Below are 27,686 nucleotides of genomic sequence, written 5' to 3' on the forward strand. Positions count from 1 at the left end.
AGACTCATCCAAGGTCTTTGACATTGTTAGTTATTACCCTATTATTTCAGAGACTAACTAAACTCTGACTCAGGGGAGGGTAGTCGAGTTTGTGACAGAAGCAGGTAAAAAGGAAGGGAGAAAATGGAGAAGGCAGAGTGCAAAAGGAAATTTAAAGAAAGAAATGAGGAGAGTGAAAGGCAAGAGATTTAACTGAATCAAAAGGGAATAGAAAAGCAAAAGGAAAAAAAAGTCAGGCTGAAGGATTAAAATGAGTATAATGAAAAGGCAAGAAATTAAAATCTAGTGAAAAATACAAAATGAAAATGATGGTTGGGAAATAAAGGAAAACTGTACCATTAGAAAAAAAACAACATTTGAGAGGATGAAGACATTTTAGAAAGACAGTGAAACTGAAAATGTAGACAAAGGAAAAACAGCAAAATAAATCAATATAAAAAGGATTAAAGGAAAGGAAACAGGAAAGAAAAGTAAAGAAGATGATAGTGTATTTTTATTATAATGAAGTTTGCTGCCAACAAATTGTTGTATGATAACATCTGCTATGAATTCTCTGAAACCTAATGTTATTTTGAGACTGTAGGGTAAATTTTCAAACTGTTTTTCAGGGGTTTAAGTTATGCAGCTATAATTAACATCATGGGGTTAGTGACTCAAACTTAATACCTTGCAAACCACGTTGAAAACGAATCCCATTTTATATCCATACATGGCTGTTTGTGTAGAAGCACACATATGCATCTGCATGCACATGTGCATGTTTTCCAATGCCACTTCCACACTCCAATTTAAAGGCAAGCATGTGATAGTTATTGTGCACTAAATTTAACTGTAACGTATGTTTAATCAACTTTCTATTAATACATTACTTACTACGGACCTCAGTTGTTTTTATTTACCTTCTGGCTTCATTCCATTTTTTCCTTTATTTTCTAATACAGATGAATGTGTTATCTTCAGCATTACTTCATTTCCTTTGTTTTTCCCTCTACATCTCTCTTTGCTTACATTGTGCTGTCTACCTTCTTCCTTATAGTCTCTCTCACTCTCCTTTTCATCTTCTGTTTCTCCCCACTGCCCCAAACTCTCTGTCTCTTGGTACCAGAGTTCTCTTTTTTTAACTTTACCCCATTAATGACTCATCTCAGCCCCTCAAAGTAGGGCCTGGAAGCTTTACCATGTCCAGCTGAAAAGCCAACTCCCCTGTCCCCAATCTCTGGGAAAGAAGAGGTGGATGCTGGGAGTCCTACTAGGGTACTTGTTTGACAGTTCCATGTTTTGTATGGTCTCCAACTAGTAAGGATCTGATGAATGTGAAGCCCAGCCTCAGAGCCACTTCCTGCTGAAAAGAAGAAGCTGCATTCTTGGTTTCCCTCCTTCCTTGCTAAAGCTGCAGTGGGTGCATGTGTCTCCAATACTCTAACCATCCCTTCTGGTTGCCCAAAGTAAATCTGTTTTTGCTAGATATAACAAAAAGCACGGTGTCACATAAAGCAAAGCTTGTAATTAAATGTAAACAGTCAAAGACTGAGGTTAGAATGACAAAATGTGAGAGACTATCATTTCTTTAATTCTCCATGAGTTAATGCAAAACAAACAAAACCAACCAATCAAAAAAACCCAAAAACCAGTGCAAGAGCCATTCTTTACTAGAGAAAGTTATAGATATAGCAAGAGCTAATGAATCAAGAAAAGCCCTGTTAAAAAAAGATTACTTTAATACACGGAGATGAAATGTATGTACATGCAACAGAAATGGGATTTGCCAGCACTCACTGATAGGATGACCAGATGTCCTGATTTTATAGGGACAGTCCTGATTTTTGGGTCTTTTCCTTATATAGGCTCCTATTACCCCCCACCCCTTGTCCCAATTTTTCACACTTGTTGTCTGGTCACCCTACTCACTGATAAAGGGATATAAAGCTCTTATCTAATCTAGCAAAAATCAAATCTGCAATTCACCACTAGTGCAGCTCAATCAATAGTAGCAGAGATAGGGAAAAGAACTAACTCTTGCCTGCACTACTGCTTCAACCTTTCTAACACCAGAGATGCCAAACTGGTGGTGAATTATGGCTCCAACATTTGCTATTCTACATGCAGCTAGAGAGGCAGGCCAATACCCTACGTAATAACAAGAGCAGCAACTTTGTATGATGAAAGACACATAACTTGTACGAATCCTGTGGCTCAAGATATATGAATGTAAAAAATTACCCCACTGAAGGTCTTCACTGTGCAAAATGTAATAAAGAGAATCACTCTACCAAGGGTTACAATTATGATTCATGCAAAACCATGTATATTGCTGACCCAACAGTTGACCGGGGAAAACTTCTCTGATCCAAGTATCATTTTTATCGATACACAGAGTTGATTAGGAGGGAGCCAGAGTAGATTAATTGGGGGAGCATAGGGAGAAATGAATTGATTATGGAGAGACAGAGAGCATGAGTGAGTGAGTGCATGCATGCGCAGAATCATATCGGGTCAAGCAGAAAACAGATTGGGGGGTTTTGGAGACCATATAATGGATACTGCCAAGGCAACTGCAGCCTGGCTTTGCCTGTACTCAACTCATTTTACCTGCTGATCTCTGGATGCCCAGCCTCCTGCCTTTCTCCTGCTCTGCTGCTGGACTCCTTTCTCTGTCCTCTCCTTGTGAAAAGTCAAGATGCCCAAGTATAGATGAGAGCTGTTCTTCCTCCTGAGCCTGGTGCTATAGTTTGAGTAAGGTAAAAGAATCCAAAGGTGAGTGGTGACCCTGGTGAGAGAGACCTGAGGCAGAGATTGCCGCAGAGAGCAAGAGAACCAGAGAGAGGAGTGTCAGCTCCAGAGAGAGCAGCAAGTCAGGGAGAGAAGGGAAAATGTGCAGTTCACCCGCATTCTTTTTGGCCTTTTAACTTCTGCATTTGGAAAGGTATGGCAATTTGAGAAACTGCCCCACAGCAAAGATCTCTTATTATTCCCCCTGCCCCACCTCCACTTTATTTTCTCTTTCTCCAGTACTAACCTATCCTTCCCCAAACACACAACACTTCAGTGGTTTATATTCCCTTGGAAATCTCCCAGCCCACATCAGAGGGCAGGTGTGAGGATGTCTTTAAAATCATAGTATCAGAGGGGTAGCCGTGTTAGTCTGGATCTGTAAAAGCAGCAAAGAGTCCTGTGGTACCTTACAGACTAACAGACATATTGGAGCATGAACTTTTGTGGGTGAATACCCACTTTGTCAGATGCACTTTGCTGCTTTTAAAATCAGACATTCCCTGCTGAAATCAGATTGCATGGAGGTCCATGAAGAAATTCTCCACATCCTCCCACCAAAGAAAGTGAACTGACTTGCAAACACCAGGTGTACCTTAATTCCAATCTTGGTATCTTAAAGAACCACCCCCAAAACCACACACCTTCTTGCACTTGGATTCTATTTTAATATTTTCTTCTGGTCTGTCTTCACGCTTACTCTTTTTTCCCCAGGCTGTATGTTAAAAACGTTTTCTGAGTGAGCCCATCAGACCAAACACTGATGCTCATGTGGAATTTATTTAGGGGAGGAGGGAAAACCTTTAAACTGAGTGGTTTTGTTATTCTGAATTGGTTTTATATTTTGCGAGTACATAGTGGAGCTGGAATTTCAGAGTTGGCTTTTATTTGCATTCATCATGAAACATTTATTACATGAGCTGTTGCTACTGCTACCAAAACAGCTGCTGCTGTTGCTCCTGCTAGAATATCAGAAACCATCTCAATGGTTTCTTTTTCCTCTGTAAGACTAGCTGACAAAGCAGGCTCAGACTTTTATGGCAAAATTAACATTGTTTGGCCTCACTGCCATTCCAGCTCCTTGGTTTAGCTGGAACATAAAAGTATCTGCAAATTAGAGCAGAAATATACTGAGACTCTCAAAGCATATACAGTGAAAGGAAATGGGATCTTCAGGTGGCATGTACACTATGCTTGGCAGCTGGATCAGAACCTGGAACACGAACTTTATTCCCTCCTTAAACTGTTTGCTTGTTCAGCATTCTAGCAAAGAATCTCCTTTAGGCCTCCCCTCCGCTCGTTCTTGCAGTTTGTGAAACTGAAGGCCACATCCTGCTCTGACCTGCAATCAATTCTCTGCCACAGGAATCCTGTTTTCTTAAACCCCCCTTCTCTTATTTTTGTGACTACTGTTGAACGGTAATAATCCTTATTTGTATTCCCCTAGGGCCCAAAGGACTCATTAAGCAAGCTGGTGTGCAAAGACACAGGCCCTGATGCTGCACTGGTCTCTGTGTTTATGATCTCTCACCCATATAGAACCCCTTCGAAGCCACTGGGGTTCTTTAGTAGTATAGCCTACATGCAACACAGTGCGGGCTTTAAGCTAAGTAAGAGACAGTCCTACCAATATAAGGAACAATATATCCCAAATTGTGTATAAGGCTGCTTGTTATTCCATCAAATAAGTGGATTTGGCAGCAGCATAAACCATGAATGGGAAGTTTAAATTATCATTGATTATAGCAAGAACTATGGGGTCACACCAAAGCCCTCATAGGGGGTGGATCCATCATGAAATTCATGCTCTTCTTTTACTGATTCCCTCCCATAAGCCTCCCAAAATCTAAGCAATTGAAGTTTCATCCTTTACTCTTCCAAATGGTTCCCACTTCTGAAAGTGACTAGGAAACCATCTTAATATTTCTCTGATGCAGCTAAAATCTTGGGAGGCCATGGGAGACGAATACTGAAAAATAGTAACACTGTAAAAACCCACATGAGCACTGGTCCTATGTACTAAACACATATGAATAAAATAGTTTAATTGTTGCTACTGTACTCTATGCGTCATACTGCACAGACTGCTTTAGTAAGGACTCCACATGGGAGATATGTGTAGATGGCGTCCATGGTTATTCCAACTGATTTTAATTTCTTCAAAAATCTGTTTCTTTATTATAATTGATAATATATGCTACTTAACTTTTGGAATATTGTAGCAGGTATTTAAATTAAATTTGTAAAGATACTGGGAAGTAGGGAGTGGCCAATATAGGGCTTGATTAATAAAGTATTAAAGAAGGATAATATTTATGCAAATCAATAGGGGTTTATGGAAAACAGATCCTGTCTAACTTAGTATCTTTTTTTTTAAATTAAGATTACAGGTTTGATTGATAAAGGTAATAGTGTTATTGTAACATATTTAGACTTCTGCAAAGTGTTTGACTTGTTACCAAATGACCTTTTGATTAAAAACTAGAATATAAAATTACATGGCACTTGTCAAATGGGTTAAACTGGCTAGCTGACAAATTTCAAACTGTACTTGTAAACATGGAATTATCACTGAAGCAAGTGTGTTTCCAGTGGTGTCCCACAGAGATCAGTTCTTGGCCCTATGCTATTTAACATTTTTATTAAAGACTTGGAAGAAAACATAAGGTCATCACTGACAAAGTTGGCAGATGACACAAAAACTAGGGGAGTGATAAATAATGAAGAGGACAGGTCACTGATTCAGAAAGATCTGGACCGCTGGGTGAACTGGATGCAAGCAAACAATAAGTGTTTTAATATGGCTAAATGTAAATATATATATACACATCAGGATAAAAACATATACGTCATAATTACAAACTGGGAGACTCCTTCCTGGGAATCAGTGACTCTGAAAAAGGTATTGGGGTGGTGGTGGCTAATCAAAGGAACATGAACTCCCAGCGTGACCCTGTGGCCAAGGAACTAATGTGATTCTGGGATGCATAAACAGGGAACCTCAAGTAGCAGTAGAGAGGTTATTTTACCTCTGTATTTGGAACTGGGTGCAACTGCTGCTGGAATACTCTGTCCAGTTCTGGTGTCCACAGTTCAGGAAGCATGTTGATAAATCGGAGAAGGTTCAAAGAAGAGCCATGAGAACGATAAAAGGATTAGAAAATATGACATAGTGGTAGACTCAAAGAGCTCAATCTATTCAGTTTAACAAAGAGAAGGCTAACGGGCAACTGGATTACAGTTGATAAGTATCTACATGGGAATAAATATTTAATAATGGGGTCTTAAATCTAGCAGAGAAAGGTGTAACACAACCCAGTGGTTGGAAATTGAAGCTAGACAAATTCAAACTGGAAATAAGGCATAAAATTTTAACAGTGAGGGTACTTAACCACTGAACAATTTACCAAGGATCACAAGTATCAGAGGGATAACAGTGTTAGTCTGGATCTGTAAAAGCGGTAAAGAGTCCTGTGGTACCTTAAGACTAACAGAGAAGGATCACAGTACATTTTCCACCACTGACAATTATGAAATCATAATTGGATGTACACCTCTACCCCGATATAACACTGTCCTTGGGAGACAAAAAATCTTACCGTGTTATAGGTGAAACCACGCTATATCAAACTTGCTTTGATTCGCCGGAGTGCGCAGCCCCGCCCCCCCCCCCCCCCCGAGCACTGCTTTATTGCCTTATATCTGAATTCATGTTATATCGGGTCGTGTTATATCGGAGTAGAGGTGTATTTTCTAAAAGATGTGCATTAGGAATTATTTTGGGGAAGTTCTGTGGTCTATATTATACAGGAGGTCTGACTAGATGATCCCTGTGGTCCCGTGTGGCCTTGGAATCTATGAAGCACTAATGGCACAGGGCAAGAACACCCAGGGTGGGCTGGTACAACGTGGTTGGAAGCTACTTCTCTACATGGAAGCAATTTAAAACACCTGCTAACTTACGTATGTACCTACTGGCTTGAAGAGTTGGTAGTACTCAGGCACACTAGCGGATTGTACCTCCTAGCATACTCCTCTGTGTTGAGGATGGATCCTCCTGGGCTGCACGTAGCCCATGAGGTGAATCTGGGGGGAAAACAAGAGCCGCACTTTTAGTGCAGTGCTTCATTTGTTACACACAATGGGTAACATGTTCAAAAGCACCTAAGTAACTTAGAAGCCTAAGTCCCGGTTTTAAAACCTAACTCTTACCAACATCTATTTTTAATATTGCACACCAATTTCTCCATTCACTGAAATGAAATTATACTCTAAAGTGTGCAAAGGACAGACATATCAAGTTATAGCTACATGGGTAAAGGAAACTATAAACTACACCTCTATCCCGATATAACGCTGTCCTCAGGAGCCAAAAAATCTTACTGTGTTACAGGTGAAACTGCGTTATATCAAACTTGCTTTGATCCACTGGAGCGCGCAGCCCTGCCCCCCTAGAGGACTGCTTTACCACGTTATGTCCGAATTCGTGTTATGTCAGGTCATGTTATATCAGGGTAGAGGTGTACGTTAAAACCAGCTGCAGGTGTGGCCAGGCAGCTCTGCCGCACACTGCCCTGTCTGCAGGTGCCACCCCTGCAACTTCCAATATCCATACTGAAAAGTAGTACACCTCTACCCTGATATAACGCGACCTGATAGAACACGGGTTCACATACAACATGGTAAAGCTCTGACACGCTGCTCTGGGTAGCGTGTTAAGGTGTTGGGTCAGGCTGGGGCTGAGGGGTTTGATAAGGGGCAGAGGGTCTCGAGGGTGGTCAGGGGCTCCCCTCTAGGGTCTGGGGGGCAAGAGCTGTGGGAGGGCACTTTTGGGGACCCCCACAGTCTCAGAGTGGCCTGGGGGATTAGCAGGGGGCTGAGAGCAGCCTGCTCTGCTTCCCTTGCCCCGGTCCAGCCATGTGGCTCAGGGGAGGCGGCTTGGGGGAAGGGATCCCCCCTCACACTTACCAGCAGTGGCGGAAGTGGAGTAGCCTGGCCCCAGCCCACTCCACTCTGCCAGCTCCCAGCCGCAGTGCTCCACTTCCCGCCACAAGTGGGTACGGGGGACGTCCTTTCCCCAACCTCCCCACACTCACCTGCAGTGGGAAGCAGAGTGCCGTGGCTGAGAGGTGGCAGAGTGGAGTGGGCTGGGGTCGAGTAGCTCTGCTTCCTGCTGCTGGTGAGTGCGGAGGGCATCCTTTTCCCAACCTCCCCACACTCACTGGCAGCGGGAAGCAGAGCAGCCCAGCCACAGCCAGCTCCACTCTGCCAGCTCCCAGCCGTGGTGCTCCGCTTCCTGCTGCGAGTGCAGGATCTTTCCCCAGCCACCCCCCAGAGACACGGCTGGGGCCAGGGCAAGGTAAGTGGAGCAGGCTGGAGCCACGTTGTTCCGCTTCCTGCCACAGGTGAGCACGGAGGGGCATCCTTTCCCCAACCTCCCCGCACTCACCAATGCAGGAAGCAGAGCACCGCAGCTGTGATGTGGCGGAGTGGAGCCGGGCTGCTCCGCTTCCCGTCGCTGCCGGTGAGTGCCTGTCAGGGGACGGGGAGGGGTGGAAGCAGTCAAGGGACAGGGGTCTCTGGAGGGGGCGGTCAGAGAACAAGGAATGGGAGCGGGGGGCAAAGCAAGTTTGATATAACATGTTCTCACTTATAACGTGGTGAGATTTTCTTGTCTCCCGAGGACTGCGTTATATTGGGATAGAGGTGTATTTCCCTCAAACACTAGCGTGCATGGTAAAACCCTGTCCTTTTACAGATAATTTTGTCTAATTAGCCCATGCTCATCCCATGGTATTTGAGCATCACTGGGATCTGCCAGTCCAAGATAAAATGAGCTACAGAAATACAAGGTGAAGACAATATAATTTCATAATTCACAGATAAGAACACTCCATATTATAATAATTCATATACTTACATCACCCCAAAGCCCCTGTTAAACAAGAAGGAAGAAGAACTGCAATGCTAGCCTGAAAATTGAATCAAGCCACCTAATAAGGCTGCTAAGACATACTGTTCAGAAATTAAATGTCAAGTTACTTTTAATAATTAATACCTTCAGGACTTCCTGGTTCTCTAAAGACACACTCAGAGAAACTCTTTCAAAGCATCAGAGATACCCTCAGTCCCAAGCAACTCCTGGGGCTTTTCCAAGGAGTCTCAGAAATCAGAACAATTGGTCAAATATGTAGTCAGTCTACACTGCTATCTTTATGGGTGGGGAGCTAGGATCTATGTGCAAAAAACATATGTTGCAGTCTTTAGGGAAAAGTGAAAAAGCTCTGAAAATGACTGTAAATATGGATTGTGAGGTCCCATGTTTATTGTGTCTTTCACATTAAATGAATTCATCTGATGTAAACCAGGGTGGGCAAACTTTTTGGCCCGAGGGCCACATCTAGTATAGAAATTGTATGGCGGGCCATGGATGCTCACAAAATTGGGGTTGGGGCGTGGGAGGGGGTGAGGGCTCTGGGCGGGGCCAGAAATGAGGAGTTCGGAGCGTGGGAGAGGGCTGTGGGTTGGGGCAGGTAGGGTGCGGAGGGTGAAGGCTCTGGGGTGGGGCTGGGGATGAGAGGTTTGGGGGGCAGGAAGGTGCTCCGGACTGGGACCAAGGGGTTTGGAGGGCAGGAGGGGGATCAGAGCTGGGACGGGGGTTGGGGCTCAGGGGGGTAGCTCAGGGGTGCAGATTCTGGGCAGTGCTTACCTCCAGCAGCTTCCAGAAGCTGCCACATGTTCCCCCTCTGGCTCCTACATGCAGGTGTGGCCAGGCAGCTCTGCCGCACACTGCCCTGTCTGCAGGTGCCACCCCTGCAACTTCCATTGGCCGCGGCTCCTAGCCAATGGGAACTGTGGGGGCGGTACTTGGGGCGGGGGCAGTGTGTAGAGCAGAACCCCCTGGCTGCCCCTATGCACAGGAGCCGGAGAGGGCACATGGAGCTGTGCAGAGTGGCCCCTGACCTGCTCTCCGGCTGGAGCGGGGCAAGCCCCAGACCCCGCTTCCCAGCAGGAGCTCAAGGGCCAGATTAAAATGGCTGGTGGGCCGTATGCAGCCTACGGGCTGTAGTTTGCCCACCCCTGATGTAAATGATGGTTTTCCCCAACTGTCTGCTCTGCAAACTCATCCTAGGATCTGATAGTCAAACTTGGTTCTTAATGACTTGGGGAACACCCCTAGTAATAAAGATTCTGCAAGCCAAACTCTGCCCTCAGCTACATCTGTGCAAGTTTATTGTTTTTACACAGGTGGAAACGACACCTGTTCAATTCTACTGGAGACCTCTGATTATTTATGTGTACCTGAGGGCAGGATTTGGCCCTACAAATTGGAACTTAGTTAACAGAATCCAGCTCCCCTTATATATTATCTTGCCCGAATGGAAGTCAATTTTCATAAGAAGTGATGCTGAAGTAATTCCTGTTCAAATGATCTTTTTAAAAAATAACACATATTGTGATAGATCATACACAGTAGCAGGGTTTGATCTGATTGTCATGTTATTGATTAATATAACATTGCAATTGTGGTCTCTTATCAAAGAAAGAATGAACTGTCATGACAAACTTTAAATACCCAGCATAAGAAAGGTTGTGGTTTTTTTGCCATCACTAGCCTGAGATTATGTAAGGGACATATTCAACTAGCTAGTATTGCACTGGATCTGAATGCAGCTTTCCCTGAGTGCTGAGAGCTTTTGCAACACTTCTTGCTTATGAGCTTTCTAAATTGCGATAGTGCAGACAAAAAATGTTCAAGACATGTCCAGGAATCTTGGAGTATTCTCAAATTAAAAGCAGCATTAATGTTATGAGGCTCTGATATCTTAAAAGGATGTTGTGCTCATTGCATAAATATATAGCTGCCTGAAAGATACCAATACTGAACTCCTGAAATTATCTCCTGGCAAAGAATAGGCATGAATTCTTGACTGACATGCAGCCTACATCAGGCCACAAATACATTTGATCTTTAATAGACCAAAGTATGAGATTATGTCCATGTGAGTTTAGTCCAAAACCAGAACGCTTATCAATAGTTCTGATAAAAGGAAACTGAAAACAATGCAAGGAGCATAAACATGTGGAATGAAACATAAGTTCTGGAACCTGAAGTATTTCAAAACAGAGTTAAAATACGGAGGAGATGCTGTACGTTGGCTTAATTTTCATGACATAACATGGTTCAAGTACACTCAGCAGTAAGTTCTTAGGGAATTTTACTCATTCATTTCCCTTGTTGTTAATATTCACAACAAGGGGAAAGGAACACAAGTCAAAATAGGGAGAGAAAAGGTTAAAGAATATGTAGATAAGTTAAGTTGAAAGGTCCCCATGAAATTCACCCTAGAGTACTTAAGGCACTAGCTGAAGTTACCTCAGAACTGTAAGCAATTATCTTCGAGAACTCATGGAGGAGGGGTGAGGTCCCAAAGGACTGGAGAATGGCAAACATAGTATCTATCTTCTAAAAGGTAACAAAGGGGACCAGGGGAATCATACACCAATCATCCTAACTATGATACCTGGAAACTTACTGGAAGCAATTATTAAGCAATCAATTTGTAAGCATCTGGAGGATAATGGGGTTTTAAGGAATAGCCACGATGGCTTTGTCAAGAACAAATCATGCCAAACCACCTAATTTCCTTCTTTGACAGGGTTACTGGCCTAGTCAATGAGAGGAAGCTGTATGTGATATACTTGATTTTAGTAAGGCTTTTGACAAAGTCCCACGTGACATTCTCATAAGCAAACTAAGGAAATGTACTCTAAATGAAATTACTATTAGATTGGTACACAGATGGTTGAAAGACCATACTCCAAGAACAGTTATTAATGGTCCACTGGCAAACTGGGTGGGCAAATCTAGCAGGGTCCTGCAGGGATCTGTCCTGGGTCTGGTACTATTCAATATTTTTGTTAATGACTTAGATGCTGGCGTGGAGGGTTTGCTCATAAAATCTGAGGACACCAAGCAGAAAGGGGTGGCAAGCACGTTGGAGGACAAGATAAAATTCAATAGAGACAAGTGCAAATTAGTACACTTAGGAAGGAGAAATCAAATGGACAATATTGCAGAAAAGGATGTGGGAGTTATAGTGAATCACAAATTGAATATGAGTCAACAATGTGACGCAGTTGCAAAAAAAGGCTAAGATCATTCTGCAGTGTATGCACAGGAGTGTTGTATAAGAAACAGGAGACAATTGTCCTGTCCTACTCAGTACTTGGCACCCAGAGTATTGTGTAAAATTCTGATATGGACAAACTGGAGAGGATCTAAAGGAGAGCAACAAAAATGATAAAAGGTGTGGAAAACCAGGCCTATGATGAAAGGTTAAAAAAACTGGCTATGCTTAGTCTTTGGCAAAAAAGACTGCAGGGGGACCTGATAAGACTATTCAAGTACATTATAGGCTATAATAGAAAGGATTGCAATCAATTGTTCTTCATGTCCACTGAAGGTAGGAGAAGTAACTGGCTTACTCTGCAGCAAGGGAGATTTAGGTTAGACAGGCTTCCCAGGAAGGTTGGGGAATCACTGCAGGTTTTTAAAAACAGGTTGTACAAACACCTGTCAGGGATGGTCTAGGTTTACTAGGTCATGCCTCAATGCAGGGGGCTGGACTAGATGACCTCTTGAGATCCCTTCACCCATAGAAAGGTGGATGGTTTTCCCACCACTTCCATTCTCATAGATTTTATTTTCCCTCTTTGAGCAGCACCCACTTTTTGAACTAAGCTGATTCCAGCCACCCCAGCTGAACAAAGATTACAGCTCTTTTGAGCTACCCTAATCTTCATCCCTAGAGAACATGTTGACACAGGTTTGTTTGTGAATAAGCTGGAATCTAACCCAGACTGGAGGATCTTTTGAGTCCATATTGCAAAACAGAGATTCAAGACCAAGGTCCTTATGTGTTTGTTTGTTAAAATCCTCCCTAAAGATCATGTCTAAGATCTGCTCAGTTTTACCACAATGGTATTCAGATTTTCTAAAGACAAAAACAGACCTCCCTCCCTTCTAGAGAATTTGACAGATGCAGTCAATGTAGATTTTAAATTACAGATCTGTCCATGATGCAAAAGCTGGGATCTGACCTTCCCCCAAAGCTTGAGGGGTTTCAGATCAAATGTTCCAACTCAGGCTAAACTCTCAGAATCTAATGTGCAAAACTAAGGACTGAAAATAATAATTGAGCAGTTTTTTTATATTATGTTTGCTAGTATTCAGCAAACTAAAGGTAAAACCTTTTTGGTGGGTGGATTGCAGAACTCCATTGATGTCACTGCATGAATGGGGATGTGCCTGGGCACCCTGCTCTCTCTCTCTCTCTCTCTCTCTCTCTCACACACACACACACACAGCTGTGAATGTGTTTTAGGGTAAAAGATTAAACACTATACTCAGAGCTTAAAAATGGTTTGTTTTAGAAGGCACCATTATTGAAGCAATAACTTATAAAATGAGCCAGCTGCTCTAGCCAGTGTGACTATTAGCATTCGTCTAGATAATTTTGAAAGCTCACAGATTCAAGAGGAGGAGGAAAAAGGGAATTCCTTCAGCTTTCATATTCCCCTTTTCTCATCACTGAACAGCATATAAATGCAAATCTACAGTCACTATTGCAAGCTGGTAGAGTGTCTAACTTCCCTGAAAACTCTGGAAAAGTAGGGAGATTACACCACCTTCTGGACAAATCATATTAGTTCTTGAACAAAATTATTCAGTTCCACCTGCTAGATGGAAAACACACTATGGACTCATTACAGCGGTGTTTCTATAGCTGAGCTGCCCTAGTTAAAATGTTCCCATAATAAACACAACTTTGGGCAACACATCCCAAAATTTTGGAAAACATTCTTTCTATATAGAATTTGTGATGTGTAGTTCTTGCCTTTTGGGAAGTTTGTTTATTTAGGGAAAGTTTGAAGTTAATTGGATTAGCTGGTTTTGGGACAAGAGACTTGAAAAAAGCATATGGGGGGTCACATTTCAAAAACTTTTCCAACTTTTTGTTTGTGTATTACTTAAAATCAACTTAATGTAAAAAATACCTGCACATTTATCTTATGTACTAATCCATGGTGAGAAATAGTCCATGAAAGTGATTTCTTCAAGTTGGAATGCAAATATCTTTAGTTATAAGAGGTCATTTCAATGCATATATAATTTCCATGAAAAGCCTGGTGGATGTTACAGGCTGTAAGCCTAACCTACATCTGCAGTTTTCTTTTTTGTCAAAAATAGATTTAAAAATGTAAACTGGTCATTAGGCAAACTGTTTGAGGAAAGAAAAAAAGGATAACTTAAAACAAAAAACAATGCCTCTTTTCCAACTTCTTCTTCTTGCTCTTGGCAGCATTATCTGCACACACATGCACTCCATCCTCTTTAAGGGGGGAAAGAAGCAAAAGTGCAATCTCCCCCCCACCCCGCCACCTTTGCTTTCCTTGGATTTCACTCTTGGCTTCATCAACTCCTCCAAAAGAAACTGGCAGTACTGTCACCAAGAAACTGCAAGTTCACTCCATTACTGCTTGGAAAGGTCGTGTCCCTCATGAACAAGGCACGGGAAGAGTTCATGTAAGTATTTAAGGCTGAGGACATCGAAGGGGCTCTAGGGAAATACGCATCTCCTGTATTACCGAGGAAAGGAGAAGAAAGGGAAATGGATCTCTCCCCACTCCATTCCCAAGGTACATGATAACAAATGTTTGAGCCTCCTCCATACATTAGCAAATTTGTTTTGACCTGGTCACCTCAGAGACAACGAGGAGCTCTTCCTCCACTGGTAGAATCAACACTATGCACATTACCCTTCCAAGCGCCCCGCTCTGGGGAGGTGGGCAACACAATCTTCAGTATAGCACTTAGGGAGATGCTGGTGGTGGCAGAAGGCAGCATTAGCACCTTCATCACTCATCCTTAGCCCTATAGTAAAAGGAGGTGGCAGCATCACCCTCTTTCACATTTCCTACTGGGTAAAAGAAAAAAGGTAAGTCCTGGAAAAAGTTAGAATCCAAGATGTCTGAAGTGCAAAAAGCTAAGGAACATAAGCATAATTGATTAAAATGATCTTTAAAATGTTTTTGTTACATGAATGGTTATTAGTAAATTAGATAAAAACATTCTTCTTGAATGCGACTTTTATATATTGATAGTGTGCCTGTAAGAATTTTTAGGAGGTGTGATCTCACCTGCATGTATCTTGCACTGTAATTTCCAAGAATACACAGACTTTTTACACTTTCCTCTGATAGTAAATTTTGCTCCACTTGACAGCATGAGTCATTTCACTGCATGCAATAAAATTAACTGTTTGAAAAATCTAATAACAACATTTTCTTGCTCCATATTAAAATCCCTGCATTCCTACAGCTATAACTAACATTCAATGAACAGAAAAATAAAAGTCTAGTACTGAGGAAAATGTTTTTTATGGCTTTTGATGCTAAAGATGACAATGTTTATGAGCTTCTATAGAAAGGTGAGGGGATTAGTGTTGTTACTGAGGCGATAACAGTGGTTTTATTGCCTATTCTTTTACATTAGATGCTATTAATTTTTACCTTTTCTGGCATACTGCATGCAATAAAAAGGCAGAGTAAAACCCTGTGGCTTTTCTGTGCTTTGTGAATATCTTTCCTGTTGTTCATTTGCTTTTTAAATCCAAGACTGTATACGTAAAAAGAACCTGCAACCACTGTCTGCTTTCAAAGGCAGCGGGCAATTAGTCAAAGTAATGGATGTAAGGGTTATAAGCCATTTCCATAACCAGCAGAGCTAGTGTTACTCTGTCCACTGTTCTCCTTCAATCGGGCTTCTAAAACTGTGAAAATATAAGGAGCAGCAGGAATGCTAACATGTACAATGACACGCAGTCTGGGTCTAGGTCTAGACCAGAACTTTCATGAAGTATGGGAGTGTCTGTATGAAGGGTTTTGGTTTAAACTCACTATATAGGAAGGGACTGGCTGGGAAGTATGAATACACAGTCACATTTACCCAAAATTCAGAAGTGTTCCAAACCAAGGCTTTGGGATTGAGCATCTCTCTGCTTAAAAGATGAGGTGGGAGGGGAAAAGCAGAAGTAGAAGAAAATTCTAGTGCTATAGAATTAGAATCCAGTAAACTGAGCACTATCATTTGTTTCCCACACTTTCAAAGCACTTTCATATTGCATGTGCCTCCGCTCCACCGCCTAAGGAACAGGAGGTGGGGTGGAGGAAGATAGAGTATGTTTGTTACATGATAGCTCTGCTTGGCTATCTGTGATGTGACAGCTCACTTAGGATACAACGCTGTGTTTGAACACGAGGTTTTCTTCACTCATGAAAAATCTGCTAAGTTAACCACCCTTTATTCTCTCTGTGCATAGCACCCCTCAAATAGGCATGGACTCTTGTCACAAAGCAGATATCTGTCAAATATTATGCCGATGGTTGACCCTATGTTCTAATAATTTGTGTTCCATTCATTCCCTAGCTCTTCCAACCTTGGGAAAGCTGTGATATTTGGTGCCTAAAGGAAAGACGAACTACACATAATAGTCTTTTTAGTAAACCCCTCCCGTCAAACCAAGAGTTGCAATGACGGACTCCAGAGAGGCCACGTCCAATGCTGCTCAACTGGAAGACTGAGTCAACCCAATACATCCTTGTCCAGGTGAAGATGAAATAAGTGTAAACAGCAGGAAGAGTGGGATCCAGAGATGGACCCCTCTTCCCTGCTTCAAAATATCTAGCTGGTTTAGGAAGGAAACACTGACATATTTGCAAGCACTAAGGATGATTCAGTTCCTTACAAATGACCAGGTAGGTGTTTAAGGGTTGAAGCTTGTGTGTGGAGGACAGGTGGTGTTATGGGAGAAGAAGTAAGAGGAAAGGCTGTGCGACTTCACCAATGTTATTAACATTTTAACAAAAATGTTAGGTATCCAGGGCCGGAATAATATTTACAGCTGTGTCAAGTGATTCTCATTTCAAGTATTCACAGAAAACACCAGAGATCCTGAGCTGCATTTTTCTCAGATAAAGCAGAAAATCGAAGAGACCTAGGTTCAGGAATCATTTCAGCGATAAAAAGTGGAAGTCTGAAATCAGGATAAAGAGTTATTTCTTCCAGCAGTCAGCCTAACAGACTTCCACTGTCCTCTTGCTGGCAAGAGACTTCTTATCAAATTGGGGCAAGGACACTTTTCGGCAAGTTGGGCTTCCATTCTACTGCATGTTATCTGATGCCACCATTAAGAAAAAAATTCATCAAAAGAAAGAATTGAAAAAACCCAGAAAGCAAACAAACAGCTTTAAAGCATTCTGGAGGATGAAAACAATGTTACTAATGAAACGTAACCACTATATAAAACACTAGCATTTCATTGTACAGTATTATAAAGATGTATAAGGCTTAAAATACTGAGCATATGGATTAACCAAGACTGATGTTTATTCACATGATAAAAAACTAACTTTCCTGATGTTCTCTACTGTTAAAATTTTCTGTTGTGCAGATTTTTTATTGTTTTTAGACCCCAAAAATTTGAAAAATATGCTGGCATGCATTTCAGAACTGTGAGTTCAGTGCAGTCAAAAAAAGAAGTCTACATAGACTATAAACACAGTAGCTAGTGAACCAAGCTAATTACATTTAAAATCTCAAACATCGTATAGTTTGTGAATAACAGTGATTGAAGAGTTTAATGTTTTGATTTTAAAAAAAATCTTTGCATTACCCTCCTCCCAGCTTACTTAAATTAATTTCAAAAGAAAATATCACTAGTGTTATGAGAAAAATACCCACAATCATATCCCATTAAGTTGGCACCTTAATGGATAATGGAACTCTTACATCATGGCAAATTAGAGCACGGGTGTACACTTATCAGCTTAATAATGCTCTAGCCTTAATAATATTTTGCTATTTTAATACATATACTGGATGATTTCTGAAGGCAAGATTTTTCTAGTCTTTGGTATTTAGTCAGAAAAACTACAACCAACAAAAACCAAAGTAACAGTTTGATCAACCTGAGTAAATTTAATGATTGCAAATGTTGTATCAGGAAATAGGTTATACTGCTGAGAAAGGCAGAAGGAGGAAGTTGATTAAAATTTGCATAGTCCAGATAGAAGAATAAATAGGAGAGAAAAACACATAGGACTCAGTTAACTCCAAGTTCTCATAAGCATTGTCTTGATGGCAGGAAGTTCACCTGGATGGGGGGATGCAGTAATATAAGGAACTTATAACCTCCACTCTGCCTGGAGATCAGGAGCTAGCCAATGTAGTCCCAAAAGCTGGCATTCTGGGCAGGGAAAACACTTGGTCAGGGCTCCTAGAAGATGCATTGAGTCATAGAATCAGAAATGTAGGACTAAAAGGGGCCTCAACCGGTCTAGTCCAGTCCCGTGCACTGAGGCAGGACTAAGTCCATGTCTACACTACAAAATTAAATCAACCTACGTTAGGTCGACTTACAGCCCCCATAGTAATTACTGTGGTTCTTCATGTCCACACTACCCTCCTTCTGTTGGTGGTGAGTGTCCTCTGCAGGAGCGCTTGCACTGACTTAAGGGGGGCAAGGTGGGGGGCTCAGAAACTGGGCTCTCAGCTTGGCACCAAGCTCCCAGGTGCGAGCTTAGCTACGGCCCAGGCTCTCAGCTCCCTGCAGAGCTCCAACCTGGAGCCATTCCTCTAAGCTCCCCGCTCCTCATGGAAAGGAGCTCCCTGTGGAGTGGAGAGCTGAGAGCCTGGGTGGCAGCCAGGCTCCAGCTAGGAGCTCCATGTGGAGAAGGGAGCCCACAGCCTGGACTCTCAGTGTTGGGCAGGTATGCTCTAGATGTCAGGACTGCCGGAACGCATTCCCCACACCAACTTCAGCCAGGTACACAGGCATGCACCCTCCCCCATTTAAAGCCCTGGGAATTTTTTTAATTCCTATTCCTGTTTGCTTGGCATGGAGAGTTCACATAGCATCTTCCTAGCTTACCATGTTGGCTTTCCACAGCAAATGTGCTCCTGCCTGGAGTACATCAGAGTGTTGGGTCTGTGGGGAGGGAAGGCTGTGCAGTTGCAGATTCAGTCCAAGCTTTGAAAATTTTTAATACCTACAAGCATGTTCCTGGCCTGTCGCAGTACCCTTGTCCCTAGAGATATGTTCCATAATGACAGCTGGACTTACACACAGCTGTAAGAGCCTCATTTGAGAGAGTTCTCCTCAGTGTCATGTCCCTTGTATATGGAAATCTGTGTATTGCTGATTAATAAAAATTTAGTCTTACACACAGTGGTTGCTGCAGAAATTCACACATAGTGGCAATCGGCACATTTGCATACTGCAATTAACTCTCAGGCAGCAATCATTATAAGGGTCGTTCAAAAGGGCAGGTAAATAATGCCAGGCTGAATACATTACAGAAAGACACATTACTGAGGCTCATTGTCAAAATGTTGCTTCAAAGCCTCCCTGAATCAAATAGCCCCCCATTGAGCCCCTCTAATAGCCCTGGTACTGGCTGCTCAAAATCATCCACGGGCAATCTACCTCAATGCTTCACTTCTAGGGAAACTTTTCCACCTTGGCTTCACAAATGTTATGCAGAGCACAGCAAGCTGCTATGACTGTGGGAATATTTTCCTCATTGAAGTCTAACCTGCCATAAAGGCAGTTCCAGTGACCCTTTAATCTGCCAAAGGCACATTCAATTATCATTTTGCACCTGCTCAGCCTATTACTGAAGCACTTCTTGTTGCTGTCAAGGTTTCCGGTGTAAGGCTTTTTGAGCCATGGGAGTATGGGATACACTGGGTCTCCCAGGATCACCACTGCATTTCAACATCCCACACTGGAATCTTCTGGTCTGGAAAGAAAGTCCCTGCTTGCAGCTTTCTGTACAGGTCAGTGTTCCTGAAGATGCTCCATGTTGATGTCAGTGAAACTACCCCAGTGCTCCACCAGCATCTGCAATACCATACAGAAGTAGCCCTTTCTGTTGATATACTAAACTCTGTCGCAAGATGGCCTCGGGCCAAAATGGGGATATGCGTGCCGTCTATTGCCCCACCACAGTTAGGTGATTCCATTGGTGCAAAGCCATCCACTATTTCCCACACATTACTCAGAGTCACAGTCCTTCATAGCAGAAGGCAATAAATGGCCCTGCACACTTGCATAACCCCAACTCCTATGGTGGACTTCTGAACTCCAAACTGATTCATGACTGATCGGTAGCACCTTCGAGTTGCCAGCTTCCACACAGTGATCACCACTTGCTTTTCCATCATGAGGGCAGCTCTCATTTTGGTGTCCTTGTGCTGGAGGGAAGAAGCGAGCTCTGCACATAGCTCCAGGAAGGTGGCTTTGCGCATCCGAAAATTCTGAAGCTACGCCCCATCATCCCACACCTGCATCACATTCCAATTCCACCACTCAGTGCTTGTTTCCTGAACCCAATAGTGAAAATCTACTTTGTGTGGTTGCTCCATGAATTCCAACATCGATCCTGAATTGCTTCTATCCATGGCACATAGCAGGGTGGGCACCACAGATTTATTTTCAGATTCGCAGCTCATGAAATACTGCAGGATCAGCCACATGGTGTTCATGATGCTCATTACAAGACTGGTGAGCAGTGCAGGATCCATGCTTTCAGGCAGAGATGGTGGGTGGACAGTTTACAGAGGAAATTGAAAAATGACACAAAATGTAGTCAGAAGCCCATGGAATGATGGGACAGAGAAAACTGCATCATGGGATGGTGAGTCACCCCCATGATGCATTGCAATCCATTCCCAGAATTCCTAGCAGTAGAAGGTGGCGATTTGCACAGTGGGATAGCTACCCATAATGCACTGCTCTCTCTGTTGGTGCTAGAGCATCAACTGTAGATGCGCTCTGCCAACACAAGGAGCATTTGTTACCCAGGGTTTTCAGGACCCAAAGCAGTGGTAACTTAACTATTTTTCTCCAGGTGGTGTCAGGAATAAATTAATGGAGGCACAGCTCTCCTATCTGGCACAAGCAGGAGTGCTTTAATCTAAAACTCTTTTTTTTTTAATTAGCTCTCAAGTGCACACACGCGCTGTCACAGTAGGGTTAAAGCATTTCAATACATTTATTGTTACCCAAAAAGTCTGACATAGTTTGAGGGATCAGTGGATAGGCTTCGGGGGGCGGCACTGGTGTATCATATCCTTGCCCAAAGAAAGCTTCCTCGGACTGCTCCAAAGCAAAATCTTTCGCCTAATCGTTTATAGCTAATTTCAAACAAAGTAGATAACTTATTGTGACTCCTAGTGGGTCACCATGGTAACTCTTAACGGGTCACCAATTCTCCTACTTTCAACAAAACTACTCATTATTTCTTATAATCAAAACATTTCTAGTCATAACAATAATAAAACTTACACGTTAAAGGTGTCAGAGGCTCATACGACCAAGGTCGGTTTCCCAAACATTCCTTCTATTCTTACAATACATTCACTTCTTATCCCATCCTCCCATTTTGATAGCAAAGGTGCAAATGTGCCTCTCAGGGCCTAAGATTTTCCTAGCTAGGTGATGTTTAGTTTTCAGCTGGCAGTGGCTCAAAATTCAAAATTGCTGACTGCGGTACTGTCGAATTCCAGGGTACATGCAGGAATATCAAATTCTGGGGTAACGTTGGAATAGTTTGCTCTTCTGCCCTTAATAATGTCTCTTTAAAAGGCTCCAACTCTCTTGGACTCTCTTTTCCCCACCTGCTTCCTAAGAGATTCTACCAATAGGCACGCTCACAGGGGATGGTCTACCCAGCCTGGCTTCTATGATGGGAAATGCAGGTTACAGTCTGTGCAAATCCACACCAGGACCTGAGTAGAGGGACTTGCGGTCAGGGTTCTCTGCTTGGACACAGGTGCAGGTGATGGTGGAGACAGAAGCAGCGCTGGCATTTGCTATGTTGCCTTTCCAAACCATGGTGGTTTTATTCTTTTATTCTTTCGTCTTCTACAAACTCCCCTCTTTGTTAGCTTCGCTCAGTGTCTGACTTTAAAGCCCTTCTCTCCTATATCAGTCCTGACCCCACTTAACACACATGGGAAGGGTGATCAAAGATCAAAGCACAGGAGGCTAGAACCTTGCAAGTGCACATTCAGCTAGCAGGCCTCTGGCCTCTACTCCCACACAACCCTTAAATACATAATCCCCAAAGAGACCACGCTAAACTTCAAGCAAGTCAAAGAAAAACCAAACTGACAAATAAGTTCATTCACCCCAAGAATTAGTACTTGCTCCTCCTTCACCAGAGGATCACTCTCTCTCTCAAACATCCCAGTTTGCTGTCCCCTATTCACTAGCTCCTTCTGGTCCCTTAGGGTACATCTATATAGGGATAAAAAAACCTGCGTCTGGCCCAGGTCAACAGTCTCAGGCTCTGGACTGAAAACCTGGAGTCTGAGCTCTGGGACCCTGTGAGGTGGGAAGGCTCCAGCCCAAATCTGAACATCTACATAGTAATTTTTCAGCCTGGAGTCCCAGCCCAAGTCAGCTGACGGAGGCCAGCTGGGGTGGATTTGATCTCTGTGCAGATGTACTCTTAGGGTCGGACTTTTGAGCCTTCTCTCCGAGGTCAGCTCTGCCCCCTCGCTAACTCACAAGGAAGAATGATCAAGAGTGATCAAGGATCAAATGACTGGAGGCTAGATAGCTGCAGCGGCACAGGAACTAGCAAACAGAGCTGTAAACAGGGGAGTTTCAGTGGGAGTTCTGTTGAAGGAGCAGGTTTTTGTATTTTGTGTATTGTATTTTGTAGTTATGTGTGTGGAGGCTGGTGGGGGCAGTGTGCTGAGAGAGAAGCTGAGCCTTGATTAGGGGGAGGGGCTTCTCTGCTTAGGGGTCCTATAAAGGTAGCCATCCAGTCAGGCAGCAGCACAGACAGCTGCAACGGCACAGGAGCCAACAAACAGAGCTGTAAACGAGGGAGTTTCAGTGGGAGTTTGCAGGGGGAGACTAAGAGACCTAGGCAGAGGAATAGACAGGCTAGTGAAGGGAGTGGGTGGTGGTGCCTTTGGGGGGGTTGTTTTGCTGTAGGTGGTGGTGGTTTGCTTTGGTTTGTATTTCCTGGACTAACAGGTTTTAGATGGGAAGGCTATGACCGATACAGAGGCAGCAGTGAAAGACACCATGAACATGACTGGATGTGGAAGCTGTGGCACGTACATGACCCTGGAGGGAGTACCTGAAAAGAGATTAGTCTGCATGAAGTGCGGCCTGACAGAGCTGATGGAAGAAAAGATCCGAGGACTGGAGATGCAGGTGAAAACTCTGGCTGAGTTTAGAAGGGGGTTCGAGCAGATGATGGAGCAAAGACATGAGGAGGCTGAAGGGAAAAGCTCAGACTTGCAGATGGAAGCAGGACCAAAAAATTCTGAGGGGAAACTGCTGGGTGAGGAAAGTGGACAGTGGAAGCATGTGACTAAGAGAACCAGGCAGAGGAAAAGACAGGCCAGTGAAGGAGAAATAGAGCTCAGGAACAGGTTTGCAGAGTTGGAAAATGAAGAAGAGGCACAGCAAGTGGTTGCTGAAGATGAAAGGGCAAGGAAGAAGAGAAGAGCAGCTAGTCCTATGGGAAGAGGGGAAGAGTCAATGGAGACAACACCAAATATGAGCCCCAGGAGGATACAGGATAGGTTGTGGAGGATTGCAAGGGACAATAGAAATCGAGAGGACTTGCAGCCAGAGAGAACAGGGGATAGACTGGAGAATCGCACTGTCACCAGGAAAAGGCAGGTCTGTGCGATTGGGGACTCCTTACTGAGAAGGATAGACAGGCCTGTAACTAGAGCTGATCCGGAAAACAGAAGGGTGTGCTGTCTGCCGGGTGCTCAGATACGGAATGTGGACCTGAGGCTGAAAAGGATCCTAACGCGAGCGTGAAAGAATCTGCTGATTGTCCTTCATGTGGGAATGAACGATACGGCTAGATTCTTGCGGGAACGTATCAAGGGAGACTATGCCAAGCTGAGGAAGATGATTAAGGAAATCGAGGCTCAGGTGATCTTCAGTGGGATTCTGCCTGATCCTAGAGAAGGGCAACAAAGCTGTGACAAGATTATGGCAATCAACAGATGGCTCAGGTAGTGGTGCTATAAGGAGGGCTTTGGGATGTATGGCCACTGGGAAGCATTCATGGATAGAGGACTGTTCTCTCGGGATGGACTTCACCTGAGTAAGGAGGGAAATAGACTTCTAGTATGGAGGCTGGCACAACTGATTAAGAGAGTTTTAAACTAGGAATTTGGGGGAGATGTCCAGGTAATCTCCAAGCTGGAATTTAACATTGAGAGGGAAGAAAACAAAGTAAGAAAGGATACAGCCGTGGGCAGAAGAATGGACATAACAAGGAAGGGTAGTGTAGATACCAGTCTAATAAGTGATACTGGTGGTAGAATGTCTGTGCCTAATTGGGTAGAGAATGACAGTGAAGCCAAACGGCAAAAATTAAGATGTTTGTACACTAATGCGAGGAGCCTAGGTAACAAAATGGAGGAACTAGAGCTACTGGTGCAGGAAGTGAAACTAGATATTATAGGGATAACAGAAACATTGTGGAATAGTAGTCATGATTGGAGTACAGGTATTGAAGGCTATGTGCTGCTTAGGAAAGAGAGAAAAAAAGGAAAAGGTGGTGGAGTAGCATTGTACATCAATGAAGAGGTTAACTGTAAAGAAATAAGAAGGGAGGAAATGGATAAGACGGAGTCTGTCTGGGCAAAAATCGCATTGGGAAAGAAAGCTACTAGAGCCTCCCCTGAGATAGTGCTTGAGGTGTGCTACAGACTGCCGGGATGCTATCTGGATATGGATAGAGACCTCTTTAATGTTTTTAATGAAGCAAACATTAATGGGAATTGTGTGATCATGGGAGATTAACTTCCAAGATATAGACTGGAGGACAAGTGCTAGTAATAATAATAGGGCTCAGATTTTCCTGAATGCAATAGCTGATGGATTTCTTCACCAAGCAGTTGAAGAACCAACAAGAGGGTATGCCATTTTAGATTTGGTTTTGGTGGGTAGTGAGGACCTCATAGAAGAAATGGTTGTAGGGGACAACCTAGGTTCAAGAGATCATGAGCTAATTCAGTTCAAACTAGATGGAAGGATAAACAAAAATAGATCTGGGACTAGGGTTTTTGATTTCAAAAGGGCTAACTTTAAAGAATTAAGGAAATTAGTTTGGGAAGTGGATTGGACTGAAGAGCTTGTGGATCTAAAAGCGGAGGAGGCCTGGAATTACTTCAGGTCAAAGTTGCAGAAACTATCAGAAGCTTGCATCCCAAGAAAGAGGAAAAAATTTATAGGCAGGAGTTTTAGACCACGCTGGATGAGAAAGCATCTCAGAGAGGTGATTAAGAAAAAGGAGAAAGCCTACAAGGAATGGAAGATGGGAGGGATTAGCAAGGAAAGCTACCTTATTGAAGTCAGAACATGTAGGGATAAAGTGAGAAAGGCCAAAAGCCATGTAGAGTTGGACCTTGCAAAGGGAATTAAAACCAATAGTAAAAGGTTCTATAGCCATACAAATAAGAAGAAAACAAAGAAAGAAGAGGAAGGGCTAAACACTGAGGATGGAGTGGAGGTTAAGGATAATCTAGGCATGGCCCAATATCTAAACAAATACTTTGCCTCAGTTGTTAATGAGGCTAATGAGGAGCTTAGGGATAATGGTAGGATGACAAATAGGAATGAGGATATGGAGGTAGATATTAACACATCCGAGGTAGAAGCCAAACTCGAACAACTTAATGGGACTAAATCAGGGGGCCCAGATAATCTTCATTCAAGAATATTAAAGGAACTGGCACATGAAATTGCAAGACCATTAGCAAGAATTTTTAATGAATCAGTACAGTCAGGGGTTGTACCCTATGACTGGAAAATTGCTAACATAGTTCCTATTTTTAAGAAAGGGGAAAAAAAGTGATCCAAGTAACTATACACCTGTAAGTCTGACATGTGTACTATGCAAGGTCTTGGAAAAATTTTTGAAAGAGAAAGTAGTTAAGGACATTGAGGTCAATGGTAATTGGGACAAAATACAGAATGGTTTTACAAAAGGTAGATCATGCCAAACCAACCTGATCTCCTTCTTTGAGAAGGTAACAGACTTTTTAAACAAAGGAAACACAGTGGATCTAATTTACCTCGATTTCAGTAAGGCATTTGGTACGGTTCCACATGGGGAGTTATTAGTTAAATTGGAAAAGATGGAGATCAATATGAAAATTGAAAGGTGGATAAAGAACTGGTTAAAGGGGAGACTACAACGGGTCATACTGAAAGATGAACTGTCAGGCTAGAAGGAGCTTACTCGTGGAGTTCCTCAGGAATCGGTTTTGGGCCCAATCTTATTTAATCTTTTTATTACTGACCTTGGCACAGAAAGTAGGACTGTGCTAATAATGTTTGCGGGTGACACAAAGCTGGGAGGTATTGCTAACACAGAGAAGGACCGGAATGTCATACAGGAAGGTCTGGAGGACCTTGTAAACTGAAGTAATAGTAATAGGATGAAATTTAATAGTGAAAAGTGCAAGGTCATGCATTTAGGGATTAATAACAAGACTTCCTAATATATATCTTCATCGGTGACCAACAAAGACTGCTTTCATTTGACTATCCTCTGCTTCAGAATTTCACACAAAAGTGTTGATAGTTATCTAACCAATCTCACAAATTGCAAAATGCAGTGAGTTGGGAGTTTATGGTTACAGAAAGTTCCATGACTAGGTGATTACTGATTGTTCTTATCTCAGTATATTCAACTGATGACATTTTCCTACCATTCATCCTTTATCTTCAAAAAGCAGCAAGATAGCCAAGGTAAAAACCCTTAAAACACTAGGTGGTATAGCCGGTTAGTGCACTAACCTATCAACTGTGAAGATCGAATTTTAAGTTCTTGCTCAAGTCACAAATAGACATACATTTTGTAGTCCTATCATAGGTAGTTCTGGATATCTGTTGCTTTTACAAGGACACCATGTAATTTGTCATGATAGTAATATCAGTGCTGTTCATGAAGCCCCCTAAGGAATGGAACAGCAGAGCGTCTTTTAGATCAGGACTAAGATGTACTGAGGAGATCTGCATAGGAACTCTTACATGGTATTTACCTACATGATTCTTAGCTCTGTCTGGTTCTATTAGCCCTTGTATTCATGAGCATCAAACTTACTCACAATTTAGGAATAAATACAATGAAAACAAAACATCTCTGTGCACAAGAAGTAGAGTAGAGAAGAGAAGCAGGGTATTAACAAGGAAGTTTCTGCTCACTTATTCTTCACTGTTAACAAATATGGTTACAAAATTAAAATGAAACAAAATTTAATTCAGCATGAAGAACATTGTCAAAAGAGACAGATGCTAGTAAATGGCATTATCCTACAATACCTGCGCAGGAAAGACAGGCAAATTCTGCTCTCACGTAGCAAGACACGGGAGAGGAAACTATGTACCAAGATCTCCCCACGTATGCACCTTGAGAATTGGACCATGTCCCCTCACAAGGCAAAGAGTCACTGCCATACAAAGAAGGGTGGTGGTATGGAGCTCAAGGATATCTGGGGGAATCTGATATCACCTCTGTAGATCTCAGGGGCATCACTATGAAAAGCAAAACCCTCTCTGTTGCTTGCCAGCTTTCCCTGCCCCCTTCCTTCAGGAGGCATTGTCTCCCAACAATGCTACACACTACTCTCTTTGACTGGGGAAAACCACAGAAGGGAAAATTTAAGGAGGAAGGAGCAGTGGGGAGAACCTCAGAGATCCCCACTGGGGAGTCTACACATAGTTAAGAAGCATCTTGCTCCCTGTCTCCGTTCCCACTGCTCCAACACCCTTGTCCTACCCGACTCCTTTCCACGC

At 42.9% G+C, this 27,686-nt stretch overlaps 1 protein-coding gene across 1 annotated transcript in view; it reads right to left on the reverse strand.

The window, feature by feature from the left end:
- UST (uronyl 2-sulfotransferase) overlaps positions 1 to 27,686 on the reverse strand; it is a 308,265-nt gene that overhangs the window by 33,725 nt on the left and 246,854 nt on the right. The window lies entirely within an intron of this gene.

This window comes from Gopherus flavomarginatus, chromosome 4 (genome assembly GCF_025201925.1).
Source record: "Gopherus flavomarginatus isolate rGopFla2 chromosome 4, rGopFla2.mat.asm, whole genome shotgun sequence".
NCBI classification, from domain to species: Eukaryota; Metazoa; Chordata; order Testudines; family Testudinidae; genus Gopherus; species Gopherus flavomarginatus.